At 46.5% G+C, this 15,797-nt stretch overlaps 1 protein-coding gene across 3 annotated transcripts in view; it reads right to left on the reverse strand.

Annotated features, from left to right (window-relative positions):
• Nucleotides 1-993: 993 nt before the first annotated feature.
• Nucleotides 994-15,797, reverse strand: part of SEC23IP (SEC23 interacting protein) — a 219,905-nt gene continuing 205,101 nt past the window's right edge. For all 3 annotated transcript variants that reach the window (XM_077257880.1, XM_077257879.1, XM_077257878.1), the window contains one exon: nucleotides 994-1,272. The gene's annotated coding sequence lies outside the window, so the exon portion shown is untranslated. The remainder of the gene's footprint in view (nucleotides 1,273-15,797) is intronic.

The following is a 15,797-nucleotide window of genomic DNA, read 5'->3' on the forward strand; positions in this document are numbered from 1 at the left end:
CTAGCAAACTTCAGACGGGCCCGGACATGTACTGGCTTAAGCAGTGGGACACGTCTGGCACTGCAGGATCTGAGTCCATGGTGGCGTAGTGTGTTACTTATGGTAGGCCTTGTTACATTGGTCCCAGCTCTCTGCAGTTCATTCACTAGGTCCCCCCGCGTGGTTCTGGGATTTTTGCTCACCGTTCTTGTGATCATTCTGACCCCACGGGGTGGGATTTTGCGTGGATCCCCAGATCGAGGGAGATCATCAGTGGTCTTGAATGTCTTCCATTTTCTAATTATTGCTCCCACTGTTGATTTCTTCACTCCAAGCTGGTTGGCTATTGCAGATTCAGTCTTCCCAGCCTGGTGCAGGGCTACAATTTTGTTTCTGGTGTCCTCTGACAGCTCTTTGGTCTTCACCATAGTGGAGTTTGGAGTCAGACTGTTTGAGGGTGTGCACAGGTGTCTTTTTATACTGATAACAAGCTTAAACAGGTGCCATTACTACAGGTAATGAGTGGAGGAAAGAGGAGACTCTTAAAGAAGAAGTTACAGGTCTGTGAGAGCCAGAAATCTGGATTGTTTGTTTCTGACCAAATACTTATTTTCCACCATAATATGCAAATAAAATGTTAAAAAAACAGTTGTGATTTTCTGGATTTTTTTTTCTCAGTTTGTCTCCCATAGTTGAGGTCTATCTATGATGTAAATTACAGACGCCTCTCATCTTTTTAAGTGGTGGAACTTGCACCATTGCTGACTGACTAAATAATTTTTTGCCCCACTGTATGTAGATGTATAAATATATATATTTATAGATGTATAAATATCAGAATGGGTGAACAGAGCTCGCATGTTGCGCCTCAAGTGGACTCGCACTAGTTTTTACTCCATTATATTATCTGTGGAACCTGCCTATGAAGTGCCATCTTTCTCTTCTCATATGAAATATTGTATTTGAGGAAATAATGATTGGAATCAGATGCAAGTGACATTGTACAAAGGGAAAGAAATATAAATAAAAATGTTTATTCATGGATTTACATCATCTGGACAGAAGATAAAACTGCAATAAGTCACAGGATCAGCAATGTGAAAACCCTGTGCGTCCATTGAGGAATTGCGTCATCATAAAGTTGGCTACAATATGGTTAATAGCTACTCAAATTAATGTTCAACTGCACAAAAGTCTCAATGTCGGATAAAAGTGATCATATTCTGCAATGTAGAACTCAAGTCTATAAAAACAATCTAGTCACACAGGAGCACAGTCCAGAATGGTCATCACCTGCAAGAGAAAAAAAAGAGTCAATACCCCTTTACCAGACACAGACAACACATAGAAGAAAGTGTGTAGATCACCAAAGAAATCAGAAATCCCCCTGCAGCAGAAATGTGTCAGGGGGCAGCTACAAGGTCCTGCTGACGGTGAAAGCCCTAGTCCTGTTACTGTAGTCAGGACACATGAGCCAATCTTGTGGCACAGACATGATGATGATGATGATATACTAGACTGCACACACAAGCCCAGGTTGCAGAAAAGCCCAAGGAGCCGGAAACAGCTGGAGCAGCACTCCATAAGTAGCAGCTTTGGATCAAAATATCTTTATTGCATTTTTTTCCAAATACAAAAAGACACATCACATTTATGAATGTTTTCTTGTGAGCTCAACATTTCAGGTCACAGTCTTTCCTGAGTGGGGCTGATGGTGGTCTCATTGATTTGTCATAGAGGGTGCTGTCACCAGGTCTAGACCATGTAGAGGCAGTGTCAAAATGAACATTGGGCCCAGGGCCGGCCCGAACGTATAGGCGAACTAGGCGGCCGCCTACGGCGCCGACCCTAAGGGGGCGCCAGAGAAAAAAATAGAAAAAATTATAAAAAATCTTTTCAAAAGGCAAAAGGTGTATGGAGCGGAGCTGAATGTGTATGAGGTGTATGGAGCGGAGCCGTGTGTGTATGAGGTGTATGGAGCGGAGCCGTGTGTGAGGTGTCCGGAGTGGAGCCGCGTGTGTACGAGGTGTACGGAGCGGAGCCGCGTGTGTACGGAGCGGAGCCGCGTGTGTACGGAGTGCAGCCGCGTGTGTAGGAGTAGCTATGTGTGGCCATTATATGGTACGAAGTATCGTGCGGCCAATATACAGTGTGGAGCATCATGTGTGGTCATTATACAGTATGGAGCACTGTGTGGCCATTATACAGTATGGAGCTTCATGTGCGGTCATTATACAGTATGGAGCATCATGTGCGGCCAATATACAGTATGGAGCATCATGTGTGGTCATTATACAGTATGGAGCACTGTGTGGCCATTATACAGTATGGAGCACTGTGTGGCCATTATACAGTATTGAGCATCATGTGTGGCCATTATACAGTATGGAGCACTGTGTGGCCATATTTTGTTTATAATTATTCTTTATGAAACAGTGTGATCAGCAGTGCTAAATGGGTGTGGTTGGGACGTGGATATGGGTGTGGCTAGTTATGAATGGGTGTGGTCAGAGGCGTGGCCTAAAATGTGCCGGGGCGCGCTTAGCGCGCCGCAAACTTTGTCCCTCTTTCCCATCTTCAAAAGTTGGGAGGTATGTTAAAAGTAGTAGGGGCGCAACAAAATAGTTTCGCCTAGGGCGCCGTAATCTCTCGGGACGGCCCTACTTGGGCCCATCAAAGAACTTGATTCTGAGGACCCACCTTTCGTTTATATAAAACCAAGGCATTATAATTAACCCATTTACAACAGGGTGATTTTCCGTTTCTCCTCCTCTGATTCCAAGAAACATAACTTTTCTATTTTGCCATCCCCATAGCCATGTGAAGGCTTTTTTTTTTTGCGAGACGAGCTGTACTTTACAATTACACCATTCATGCTATCATGTGATGCACTGGAATTCCAAGTTTGGCAAAATAGCGAAAAAAAGTGCATTTTTTTTTTACAATGTTCATTTTAAGGTAAAACTCACTGCCAATACGATTTTCCAGGCCAGAATGATTATAGTGATATTAAACATGAATATCTTTTGTTTTAAGGGGTGCAAAAAATCCAAAATTATTAAAAAAGAAAAAAGAAAATAATTTTTTTTTGCTTGTGTCGCCATTTTCCCTGAGTCGTAACATTTTCAGTTTTTGGGACATGGAGCTGTGCGAGACTCTGTTTTTTCTACACTGGGCTAATGTCTTTATTGACACCACTACTGGGATAAAAACAATGCTTTTATCACCTCTTATTAAATGATTTTACACTTTTGTGGTGGACGAAAACCCACAGTTGATTATTTTTCTTGTTATGCCTTTTAATGTTTATATTTTCATAGATTGGACTTTTCTGAATGCAGCAATAACAAAAGCGAATTTTATTATTTGTTAATTTTTAAGTGGGGAAGAGGGGTTGTAAAAGGAACAATTTAAAAAATATATATTTTATTGTATTTGTTAGCCCCCTTAGGGGACTTGAGCCTGCAATCATCCAACTGCTTATGCTATATTACACAGCAAAATCTCCGCATTGCTGTATATAGTAAAAGTCATGGTCTCCTATTAACGCAGGCCACGGACTGGCTTTCACAGGAGTACCGTCATGACAGATAAGGGGGTCTTCAGCAGACCTCTGGCTGTCACAGCAGCCCATCTGTATAATAATAATAATAATAATTTTTATTTCTATAGCGCCAACATATTCCGCAGCACATTACAATTATCCCATAATTGTATCATGGGAGTGTTGATGAACGGTTCGAACGGCGCGCTGTAAATGTAAATGCTAGGATTATAGAGAAACCAAGCGCACCACTATATACAAAGATACCAAAGGAAAAGGAAGACTAGGGCTGCAAGCTCAGTGGTAAACAATAATGGCCAAAAAAGAGAAAGGGCTGACCTCCCCTGACGAAGCCCCTTCTACTAGGGCGATACGCAGGGGGCCACTGTCTTCATTCCACTCAGCTCCTGCATTTGAGGGGTCTTGCCCTCTTTCATACGTGGAGCATTGGTAATTTAACCCTTTACCTTTCAGGCTTTTACAGAGTTCTCTTGGTTGCATTATGCAGATGACCCTTTTTATACACTCACCGGCCACTTTATTAGGTACACCATGCTAGTAACGGGTTGGACCCCCTTTTGCCTTCAGAACTGCCTCAATTCTTCGTGGCATAGATTCAACAAGGTGCTGGAAGCATTCCTCAGAGATTTTGGTCCATATTGACATGATGGCATCACACAGTTGCCGCAGATTTGTCGGCTGCACATCCCAAAGATGCTCCATACAAGGCAGGATGGATCCATGCTTTCATGTTGTTTACGCCAAATTCTGACCCTACCATCCGAATGTCGCAGCAGAAATCGAGACTCATCAGACCAAGCAACGTTTTTCCAATCTTCTACTGTCCAATTTCGATGAGCTTGTACAAATTGTAGCCTGTTTCCTGTTCTTAGCTGAAAGGAGTGGTACCCGGTGTGGTCTTCTGCTGCTGTAGCCCATCTGCCTCAAAGTTCGACGCACTGTGCGTTCAGAGATGCTCTTAGGCCTACCTTGGTTGTAACGGGTGGCGATTTGAGTCACTGTTGCCTTTCTATCAGCTCGAACCAGTCTGCCCATTCTCCTCTGACCTCTGGCATCAACAAGGCATTTCCGCCCACAGAACTGCCGCTCACTGGATTTTTTTTCTTTTTCGGACCATTCTCTGTAAACCCTAGAGATGGTTGTGCGTGAAAATCCCAGTAGATCAGCAGTTTCTGAAATACTCAGACCAGCCCTTCTGGCACCAACAACCATGCCACGTTCAAAGGCACTCAAATCACCTTTCTTCCCCATACTGATGCTCGGTTTGAACTGCAGGAGATTGTCTTGACCATGTCTACATGCCTAAATGCACTGAGTTGCCGCCATGTGATTGGCTGATTAGAAATTAAGTGTTAACAAGAAGTTGGACAGGTGTACCTAATAAAGTGGCCGGTGAGTGTATATTGTAGGGATTCACTCGCTCAGGTGCATAGGAGGAAACAGGAGGCACATTCTCTTCAGCGTTCATGTAGGTTTATTCACTCCATAAACCATTTAGGTCAGCAACACAAAGGTAAACAGTCTGTACATCAGGCCGACATAGCATAAAAATCCATAGAAGAGCTCTGCTCTTCTCAGGCCTGACGGCACCCAACCTGTGCAATGTCCAGCACGCAGGCCCAGACCTGGAGCCTTAACACACTGTGGAGGCTTTCTCCTCCACACACACAGACTCCTGTCTGTAGTGTCCCGCCTGGACACAGGGATCTCTGTCCACACTCACAGATTCCCAAACACTCACTCCCATGTGCCAAACACACCTCCATTAAGTAGCCTGAAACCACACCCAGAACCCATCACATGATTAGACATGTGGTTGTGACATCACCACAGGTCCTGACACAAACAGACAGGCATGGTTATGCCCCTTACCCAGGGGTGAGGTATATGGGTAGCCAGACCCTCCCATCTCTCATAGCTACCCGTAACCCGGACCCAAATATACTACACAATTCCTTATTACTTTATGAGCATTACAGAAAACACTCCGGGTCACATCACAGCGACAAGCCTTCTCTGTGATACATACCTCCCGTCGATTAGACACCCTTTAGCCATGCTACATACCTCCCCCCTCTGCCTAAAGCCGTGGGGCTTGGCACTTGTCCTTAACCGACTAGAGACCCCTCTCAGTCGTCCCTGACAGTCAAACCGTCTGTCTAAGTCAGGGCCTGTTATAGAACCCTTGTCACCTCGTCTGCTACAGGATCTCCTGCTGAGGTCACTTAACCTTGAGCTAACTGAGGCACCACTGCTTCTACCTGTTTCATCAGGCCACCTTCTCCCATGGTCTTTATTGCCTGAAGAGCAGTTCTTCCCTGTATCTCTATATCCTCTGTTAGCTTGGGGACTTTGAATCTTTAGAGAACCTCTTCGTCTCTCTATACCGCAAGTTGAAGGTGGTGGCAATCTGTTTGCCAATTCCCGCAGCTCTATATTGACCTGCTCCCTCTCACGTCTTAGCTGCTCAACTTCTATTAGGTAACTCATGCGATACCCCAGGAGCATCCGGATATTTTCAAGACTCTCCATGGATCCGACAACAAGGAACGGAACCATCTTATCTTCTCCCACGACCTGGGCCTCGTCATCACCCAGAACCCTCAGTCTCTTCACACCGGACCTATTCACCATCTCCTGCATCACTCTCCCAAGTTTCCCAATAACTTTCCACCAGAACTTTGGGTACTTGGACTGTGTCCTCTACTAAGCCCAGCCGACTAAGAGCTTTCCTTTCACGCTCCAAACGTCGAACGGCTTCATCATTCTTCAAAATGATCTTCTGCTTTGTACGGAGGCAGTGTAGGTGCATGTTGTGAATTTGCTTTTTGCTCCCTCTAGTGGTTACTAGTTTTTTGACTCTGGTTTTTCTGTCATTCCTTTTATCCGCACCTGGGTCGTTAGTTAGGGGTGTTGCTATATAAGCTCCCTGGACCTTCAGTTCAATGCCTGGCACCGTAGTTATCAGAGCTAGTCTGCTGTGCTCTTGTCTACTGATCCTGGTTCCAGTTATATCAGCTAAGTCTGCCTTTTGCTTTTTGCTATTTGTTTTGGTTTTGTATTTTTTGTCCAGCTTGTTCCAAAACTATATCCTGACCTTTGCTGGAAGCTCTAGGGGGGCTGGTGTTCTCCCCCCGGACCGTTAGACGGTTCGGGGGTTCTTGAATTTCCAGTGTGGATTTTGATAGGGTTTTTGTTGACCATATAAGTTACCTTTCTTTATTCTGCTATCAGTAAGCGGGCCTCTCTGTGCTAAACCTGGTTCATTTCTGTGTTTGTCATTTCCTCTTACCTCACCGTCATTATTTGTGGGGGGCTTCTATCCAGCTTTGGGGTCCCCTTCTCTGGAGGCAAGAAAGGTCTTTGTTTTCCTCTACTAGGGGTAGCTAGATTCTCCGGCTGGCGCGTGTCATCTAGAATCAACGTAGGAATGATCCCCGGCTACTTCTAGTGTTGGCGTTAGGAGTAGATATATGGTCAACCCAGTTACCACTGCCCTATGAGCTGGATTTTTGTATTCTGCAGACTTCCACGTTCCTCTGAGACCCTCGCCATTGGGGTCATAACAGTTTGCCAGGCCCGTATTAAATGTTTAATGCATTGCAGAAGAGGGATTATAAGAAAGAAGATTCTGAGTTTTTTTTTTTTCTTCTTCCCCTTTACCTCAGAGTGGCTATGCTTGCTGCAGACATGAATGTCCAGACCTTGATTACAAGTGTGGACCAGCTGGCTACTCGTGTGCAGGGCATACAAGACTATGTTATCAGAAATCCTAGGTCAGAACCTAAAATACCGATTCCTGAACTGTTTTCCGGAGACAGGTTTAAGTTTAGGAATTTCGTGAATAATTGTAAATTGTTTTTGTCCCTGAGACCCTGTTCATCTGGAGATTCTGCTCAGCAAGTAAAAATTGTTATTTCGTTCTTACGGGGCGACCCTCAGGATTGGGCTTTTTCGCTGGCGCCAGGAGATCCGGCATTGGCTGATCTTGATGCGTTTTTTCTGGCGCTCGGTTTACTTTATGAGGAACCCAATCTTGAGATTCAGGCAGAAAAGGCCTTGCTGGCTATGTCTCAGGGGCAGGACGAGGCTGAAGTGTATTGCCAAAAATTTCGGAAATGGTCCGTGCTGACACATTGGAACGAGTGTGCACTGGCCGCTAATTTTAGAAATGGCCTTTCTGAAGCCATTAAGAATGTTATGGTGGGTTTTCCCATTCCCACAGGTCTGAATGATACTATGGCACTGGCTATTCAAATTGACCGGCGGTTGCGGGAGCGCAAAACCGCAAATTCCCTCATGGTGTTGTCTGAACAGACACCTAATTCGGTGCAATGTGATAGAAAAACCGCAAATTCCCTCATGGTGTTGTCTGAACAGACACCTGATTTAATGCAATGTGATAGAATCCTGACTAGAAATGAGCGGAAAATTCATAGACGCCGGAATGGCTTGTGCTACTACTGTGGTGATTCTACACATGTTATCTCAGCATGCTCTAAACGTATAGCTAAGGTTGTTAGTCCTGTCACCGTTGGTAATTTGCAACCTAAATTTATTCTGTCTGTAACTTTGATTTGCTCACTGTCATCTTATCCTGTCATGGCGTTTGTAGATTCAGGTGCTGCCCTGAGTCTCATGGATCTCTCATTTGCTAAGCGCTGTGGTTTTACTCTTGAACCATTAGAAAATCCTATTCCTCTTAGGGGTATTGATGCTACACCATTGGCAGCAAATAAACCGCAGTATTGGACACAGGTTACCATGTGCATGACTCCTGAACACCGCGAGGTGATACGTTTCCTGGTTTTACATAAAATGCATGATTTGGTTGTTTTAGGGCTGCCATGGTTACAGACCCATAATCCAGTCCTGGACTGGAAGGCTATGTCAGTCTCAAGTTGGGGCTGTCGTGGTATTCATGGGGATTCCCTGCCTGTGTCTATTGCTTCTTCTACGCCTTCGGAAGTTCCGGAGTATTTGTCTGATTATCAGGACGTCTTCAGTGAGTCTGAGTCCAGTGCACTGCCTCCTCATAGGGACTGTGACTGTGCTATAGATTTGATCCCAGGCAGTAAATTTCCTAAGGGAAGACTGTTTAATCTGTCGGTACCTGAACATACCGCTATGCGTTCATATATCAAGGAGTCTCTGGAGAAAGGACATATTCGTCCGTCTTCTTCCCCTCTTGGTGCGGGATTCTTTTTTGTGGCAAAAAAGGACGGATCTTTGAGACCTTGTATTGATTATCGGCTTTTAAATAAGATCACTGTCAAATTTCAGTATCCTTTACCGCTGTTGTCTGACTTGTTTGCCCGGATTAAGGGTGCCAAGTGGTTCACCAAGATAGACCTTCGTGGTGCGTACAACCTTGTGCGCATTAAGCAAGGTGATGAATGGAAAACCGCATTCAATACGCCCGAAGGTCATTTTGAGTACTTGGTGATGCCTTTTGGTCTCTCCAATGCGCCTTCAGTTTTTCAGTCCTTTATGCATGACATTTTCCGGAAGTATCTGGATAAATTTTTGATTGTTTATCTGGATGATATTTTGTTTTTTTCTGATAATTGGGATTCGCATGTGGAGCAGGTCAGGTTGGTCTTTAAAATTTTGCGTGAAAATTCTTTGTTTGTCAAGGGCTCAAAGTGTCTCTTTGGTGTACAGAAGGTTCCCTTTTTGGGGTTCATTTTTTCCCCTTCTGCTGTGGAGATGGACCCAGTCAAGGTCCGAGCTATTCTTGATTGGACTCAGCCCTCGTCAGTTAAGAGTCTTCAGAAGTTCTTGGGCTTCGCTAACTTCTACCGTCGTTTTATCGCTAATTTTTCTAGCATTGTGAAACCTTTGACGGATATGACCAAGAAGGGCTCCGATGTAGCTAACTGGGCTCCTGCTGCCGTGGAGGCTTTCCAGGAGTTGAAACGCCGGTTTACTTCAGCGCCTGTTTTGTGCCAGCCTGACGTCTCACTTCCCTTTCAGGTTGAGGTGGATGCTTCGGAGATTGGGGCAGGGGCCGTTTTGTCGCAGAGAGGCCCTGGTTGCTCTGTTATGAAACCTTGTGCCTTTTTCTCTAGGAAGTTTTCGCCTGCCGAGCGAAATTATGATGTGGGCAATCGGGAGTTGTTGGCCATGAAATGGGCATTTGAGGAGTGGCGTCATTGGCTCGAGGGTGCTAAGCATCGTGTGGTGGTCTTGACTGATCACAAAAATCTGATGTATCTCGAGTCTGCTAAACGCCTTAATCCGAGACAGGCCCGCTGGTCATTGTTTTTCTCCCGCTTTGATTTTGTTGTCTCGTATTTACCTGGTTCAAAGAATGTGAAGGCCGATGCTCTTTCTAGGAGCTTTGTGCCTGATGCTCCTGGAGTCGCTGATCCTGTTGGTATTCTTAAAGATGGAGTTATCTTGTCAGCTATTTCTCCGGATCTGCGACGTGTGTTGCAGAGATTTCAGGCTGATAGGCCTGAGTCTTGTCCACCTGACAGACTGTTTGTCCCGGATAAGTGGACCAGCAGAGTCATTTCCGAGGTTCATTCCTCGGTGTTGGCAGGTCACCCGGGAATTTTTGGCACCAGAGATCTGGTGGCCAGGTCCTTTTGGTGGCCTTCCTTGTCAAGGGATGTGCGGTCATTTGTGCAGTCCTGTGGGACTTGTGCTCGAGCTAAGCCTTGCTGTTCTCGTGCCAGCGGTTTGCCCTTGCCCTTGCCTGTCCCGAAGAGACCTTGGACACATATCTCCATGGATTTCATTTCTGATCTTCCGCTATCTCAGGGCATGTCCGTTATCTGGGTGATATGTGATCGCTTCTCCAAGATGGTCCATTTGGTTCCTTTGCCTAAGCTGCCTTCCTCTTCCGATCTGGTTCCTGTGTTTTTCCAGAACGTGGTTCGTTTGCACGGCATCCCTGAGAATATTGTGTCTGACAGAGGATCCCAGTTCGTTTCCAGGTTCTGGCGATCCTTTTGTAGTAGGATGGGCATTGATTTGTCGTTTTCGTCTGCTTTCCATCCTCAGACTAATGGACAGACGGAGCGAACCAATCAGACTTTGGAGGCTTATTTGAGGTGTTTTGTCTCTGCTGATCAGGACGATTGGGTGACATTCTTGCCGTTGGCTGAGTTTGCCCTTAATAATCGGGCTAGTTCCGCCACCTTGGTTTCACCTTTTTTCTGCAACTCTGGTTTCCATCCTCGCTTTTCTTCGGGTCATGTGGAGCCTTCTGACTGTCCTGGGGTGGATTCTGTGGTGGATAGGTTGCAGCAGATCTGGAATCATGTGGTGGACAACTTGAAGTTGTCACAGGAGAAGGCTCAGCGCTTTGCCAACCGCCGCCGCGGTGTGGGTCCCCGACTACGCGTTGGGGATTTGGTATGGCTTTCTTCCCGCTTTGTTCCTATGAAGGTCTCCTCTCCCAAATTTAAACCTCGTTTTATTGGGCCTTACAAGATATTGGAAATCCTTAATCCTGTATCTTTTCGTCTGGATCTTCCTGTGTCGTTTGCTATTCACAATGTATTTCATAGGTCCTTGTTGCGGCGGTACATTGTGCCTGTAGTTCCTTCTGCTGAGCCTCCTGCTCCGGTGTTGGTTGAGGGCGAGTTGGAGTACGTGGTGGAGAAGATCTTGGATTCTCGCCTCTCCAGGCGGAGGCTTCAGTACCTGGTCAAGTGGAAGGGCTATGGTCAGGAGGATAATTCCTGGGTGGTCGCCTCTGATGTTCATGCGGCCGATTTAGTTCGTGCCTTTCATGCCGCTCATCCTGATCGCCCTGGTGGTCGTGGTGAGGGTTCGGTGACCCCTCACTAAGGGGGGGGTACTGTTGTGAATTTGCTTTTTGCTCCCTCTAGTGGTTACTAGTTTTTTGACTCTGGTTTTTCTGTCATTCCTTTTATCCGCACCTGGGTCGTTAGTTAGGGGTGTTGCTATATAAGCTCCCTGGACCTTCAGTTCAATGCCTGGCACCGTAGTTATCAGAGCTAGTCTGCTGTGCTCTTGTCTACTGATCCTGGTTCCAGTTATATCAGCTAAGTCTGCCTTTTGCTTTTTGCTATTTGTTTTGGTTTTGTATTTTTTGTCCAGCTTGTTCCTAATCTATATCCTGACCTTTGCTGGAAGCTCTAGGGGGGCTGGTGTTCTCCCCCCGGACCGTTAGACGGTTCGGGGGTTCTTGAATTTCCAGTGTGGATTTTGATAGGGTTTTTGTTGACCATATAAGTTACCTTTCTTTATTCTGCTATCAGTAAGCGGGCCTCTCTGTGCTAAACCTGGTTCATTTCTGTGTTTGTCATTTCCTCTTACCTCACCGTCATTATTTGTGGGGGGCTTCTATCCAGCTTTGGGGTCCCCTTCTCTGGAGGCAAGAAAGGTCTTTGTTTTCCTCTACTAGGGGTAGCTAGATTCTCCGGCTGGCGCGTGTCATCTAGAATCAACGTAGGAATGATCCCCGGCTACTTCTAGTGTTGGCGTTAGGAGTAGATATATGGTCAACCCAGTTACCACTGCCCTATGAGCTGGATTTTTGTATTCTGCAGACTTCCACGTTCCTCTGAGACCCTCGCCATTGGGGTCATAACAGGTGCATATCCCTCGGGACAGCCACCCGCTTCACTGTGACTTCCCTAGTCGACAGTATCACCAACTGTTTAGTCTCTGGTGCCCAGTGAACACTACATGCTTCTATTGCCTTTCTAAATGCTTCATGCACACCTTCACTGGTACAGGCTTCTTGCACCTCTTCGGGTACATCAATCACGGTCTTGAAGAGCGGGGTCTCATCTTCACGGACATCTGCCACAACCGGGTGACTGTCTTGTTCCGCCTTTAGCACAAACTCTTCCCCAGTCTTTTCTTCTGCTTGAGCCTTCGCCAAGATGGGCATTGGCAACTCCTCTGTCAGGCAGCGATGCTCATCCTCTCTCTGGAGAAGCTCCTGCTGATTCTTCTCTTGGGCCTCTCTGAGCACCTCCATATCTTTCAATATGGCCCTATTCATGGTTTGACACGCTGAGAGGTGACCTCTGAGCTCAGATACTTCCTTCTCCAGCTCATCCACTCTGTGCTCAATCGCCAGTCTCAGGACCCTTTCTTGCTTGACTGTCTCTTTAAGCAGCTCTATCTCATGGTCCTGCTCTCTTTTGGCCAGCACATGTCGCACCACTAGTTCTTTAATTAAACTTTCAGACAGGGTCTCTTGCCCACTCACACTCTGCCTCTTCAGAGTTCCACCTGTTTCTGCATCCACCTCTATGGTCTCTCCTGGGCTATTGGTAACTTCAGAGTTCTCCATCTCTTCAGCATCAGGTACTCTGGAGCCTTCATACTGAGCCACTTCAGCCTTCCCGGGCATTGCAGATATGGGACTACCACAGGTCTGTTTTAATTCCAGCCCTACCTCTGTGCTGGGATTTGTAAGAGATAAAGTGACCTCCTTATCAAGGACAATAACGTTATCTGCACCTGACCCTGTCTCTTCCTCATCATCTCTCTTCTCAGAGGGTTAACTTGTCCCGCCTTTCTGCGGCCCCCGCGGCGAGATGAAGATCTGTGATTTTTACTCGGTTCCTCCTTACTGGACTCTTTTCCCTTTGCGCTCGAGTCACAGTCGGGATAGGAGTCACCCCCTCTCACCCTGTCATCCTGGAACAGCAAGTCCCCACTTAAACAGGTGTCAGACCCACACTTTCTTCCAGTCACCCGTAACTCTGGACTATTGACATTAGGTGGCGCGGCTTTCTCTTTACACATCCCATTAACAGGAATCCCCACAACCTGCTGCTGTAGTGGGGCTTCAATATGACCATTCTGTCTCTCCTCTGAACAATCCCACACTGCGTCAACTTCCCATATGTCTTCAAAGATCACAAAGTCTCGGTCCCTCTCAAAGGGGTAGAACAAGTCTGGTGTTATACCGCCATCTTGGCACTTTACATTTTTGGACATATCAATAATCACTCTGTCCACAGTATAGTCAACAGTGACCCCATGAATGCAGCGAACATTGACCTTTTTCTCGGTTAGACAGAGAACGAGAGGAGTTCCCGTCAGAGTCACCTGACTCTGAGTCCAGCAGTCCAGATACTCCTTCACGGTGTAACATAACAGTACACACCTGCAGCCTGTCATCAAACGGGAAGTCTATGCCGCACTCGGAGTACACAAAACACAAACATTGTTGTTCCCCTTTTGAAAGCTCCACCCCTTTTTGGGTCACCACCTCCTTGTGGGCTACCGCCCCCTTGTGGACCATTTTTTCCTTTAGGGCCACCACCCCTTTTAGGGACTCCACCCCCTTTTGAGACACAGCCCCTTTTGGCCAACCATAATTATTTGGGCACTGCTCCATTTTTTGGGACTCCACCCCCTTTTAGAGACACCACCCCACTCTGGGGTACACCCTGTGGACTTCCCACAGCACTCTCAGGCCCCAGTTCGCAGAGCACACCAATGTGACTCTGGCCCTTTAAGAGTCTGCACACTCTAAACCAGCAATGTCTTTTTTTTTTTTTCTTTGCTGCAATTGCAGCTCCGGCTGCTGCAGAACCTCTTGCTGCAACTGCACTGCACGTAACCACCGCAGACTTCGTGGACCCGCCGATCCACAGCAACCTTCGTAACCCCGCCGAGTTACAGCTAGACGCCTTCAGCCTTCGTGGCCCCGCCGAGCCACAGCAAACACCTGCACATGTGCTTTATAGAAAAAAAACACAGTCTTTCACTGACCCCGGTCAGTACAGCACACAGACTTCGGTCTGTTTCACACCCGGCTTTACAGCCCAAACAGTTTTTCACTGACCCCGGTCAGTATCACAGGGTTTCCAGACCGTTACCTGTTGGTGGCGGCCACACAGGTTCCCGGATCCCTCTTCTCCTCAGAGGTATCCACAAACTGCAGTTCTCACTGACCCCGGTCAGTTTTTACTCACGGTTTTTCAAGACCGTCCAATCTTCTGGCTCAGACCAGCCAGCGCTGCAACATGTGCTCCTTGGATCTTTACCCGCATTCTCCACCAATTGTAGGGATTCACTCGCTCAGGTGCATAGGAGGAAACAGGAGGAACATTCTCTTCAGCGTTCATGTAGGTTTATTCACTCCATAAACCATTTAGGTCAGCAACACAAAGGTAAACAGTCTGTACATCAGGCCGACATAACATAAAAGTCCATAGAAGAGCTCTGCTCTTCTCAGGCCTGACGGCACACAACCTGTGCAATGTCCAGCACGCAGGCCCAGACCTGGAGCCTTAACACACTGTGGGGGCTTTCTCCTCCACACACACAGACTCCTGTCTGTAGTGTCCCGCCTGGACACAGGGATCTCTGTCCACACTCACAGATTCCCAAACACTCCCATGTGCCAAACACACTTCCATTAAGTAGCCTGAAACCACACCCAGAACCCATCACATGATTAGACATGTGGTTGTGACATCACCACAGGTCCTGACACAAACAGACAGGCATGGTTATGCCCCTTACCCAGGGGTGAGGTATATGGGTAGCCAGACCCTCCCATCTCTCATAGCTACCCGTAACCCAGACCCAAATATACTACACAATTCCTTATTACTTTATGAGCATTACAGAAAACACTCCAGGTCACATCACAGCGACAAGCCTTCTCTGTGATACATACCTCCCGTCGATTAGACACCCTTTAGCCATGCTACAATATATATAGTCTTTGGTCATCTGCTGCGGTCTTACCTATAGGGTCCTTTCCCACCTTGGGGGGCCCTTTCCTTGATGGGCAGGTTATTGTCCACCTTAGGTTTGCAGAGTTGCACCACATAGCTCCATGAGCCAGCAGGTCTGAGATTGCTTTATATCTGTGCAGATTGGGCACTATAACATGTACTTATTGTTCTGAGTGGATTGATTCTTGTCTGGTTTTAATTATGTTTTAACATTTTGTGTGGCGTACCAATAAAATATACTGTTAAATAATTTTCTATACAATTTTGTGGTGTGCATTTATTGCAGTGGTGCTTTCTCTTTTTTGGCTGTAAATGTAAATGCTGTCACATACTGACAGCAGCATTTACCAGGCTGACAGACGCGGACACCGCTTGGATCCACACAGTCTGTTACAGGCAGATGATGGCTGAAAAACTCAGCCATGTAGCAAAAGGTACTAGTGTATGCCAGAATAATAATTTTCTGGAAGATATGGAGTATTAGACAAAAAAAACAACAACCATGAAGGCACAGTTGCCCAAAGCAGTCCAATGGGTACCTCACTCACTATGTAACATGTGCA

The sequence above is a fragment of the Ranitomeya variabilis genome, chromosome 4 (genome assembly GCF_051348905.1).
Source record: "Ranitomeya variabilis isolate aRanVar5 chromosome 4, aRanVar5.hap1, whole genome shotgun sequence".
NCBI classification, from domain to species: Eukaryota; Metazoa; Chordata; class Amphibia; order Anura; family Dendrobatidae; genus Ranitomeya; species Ranitomeya variabilis.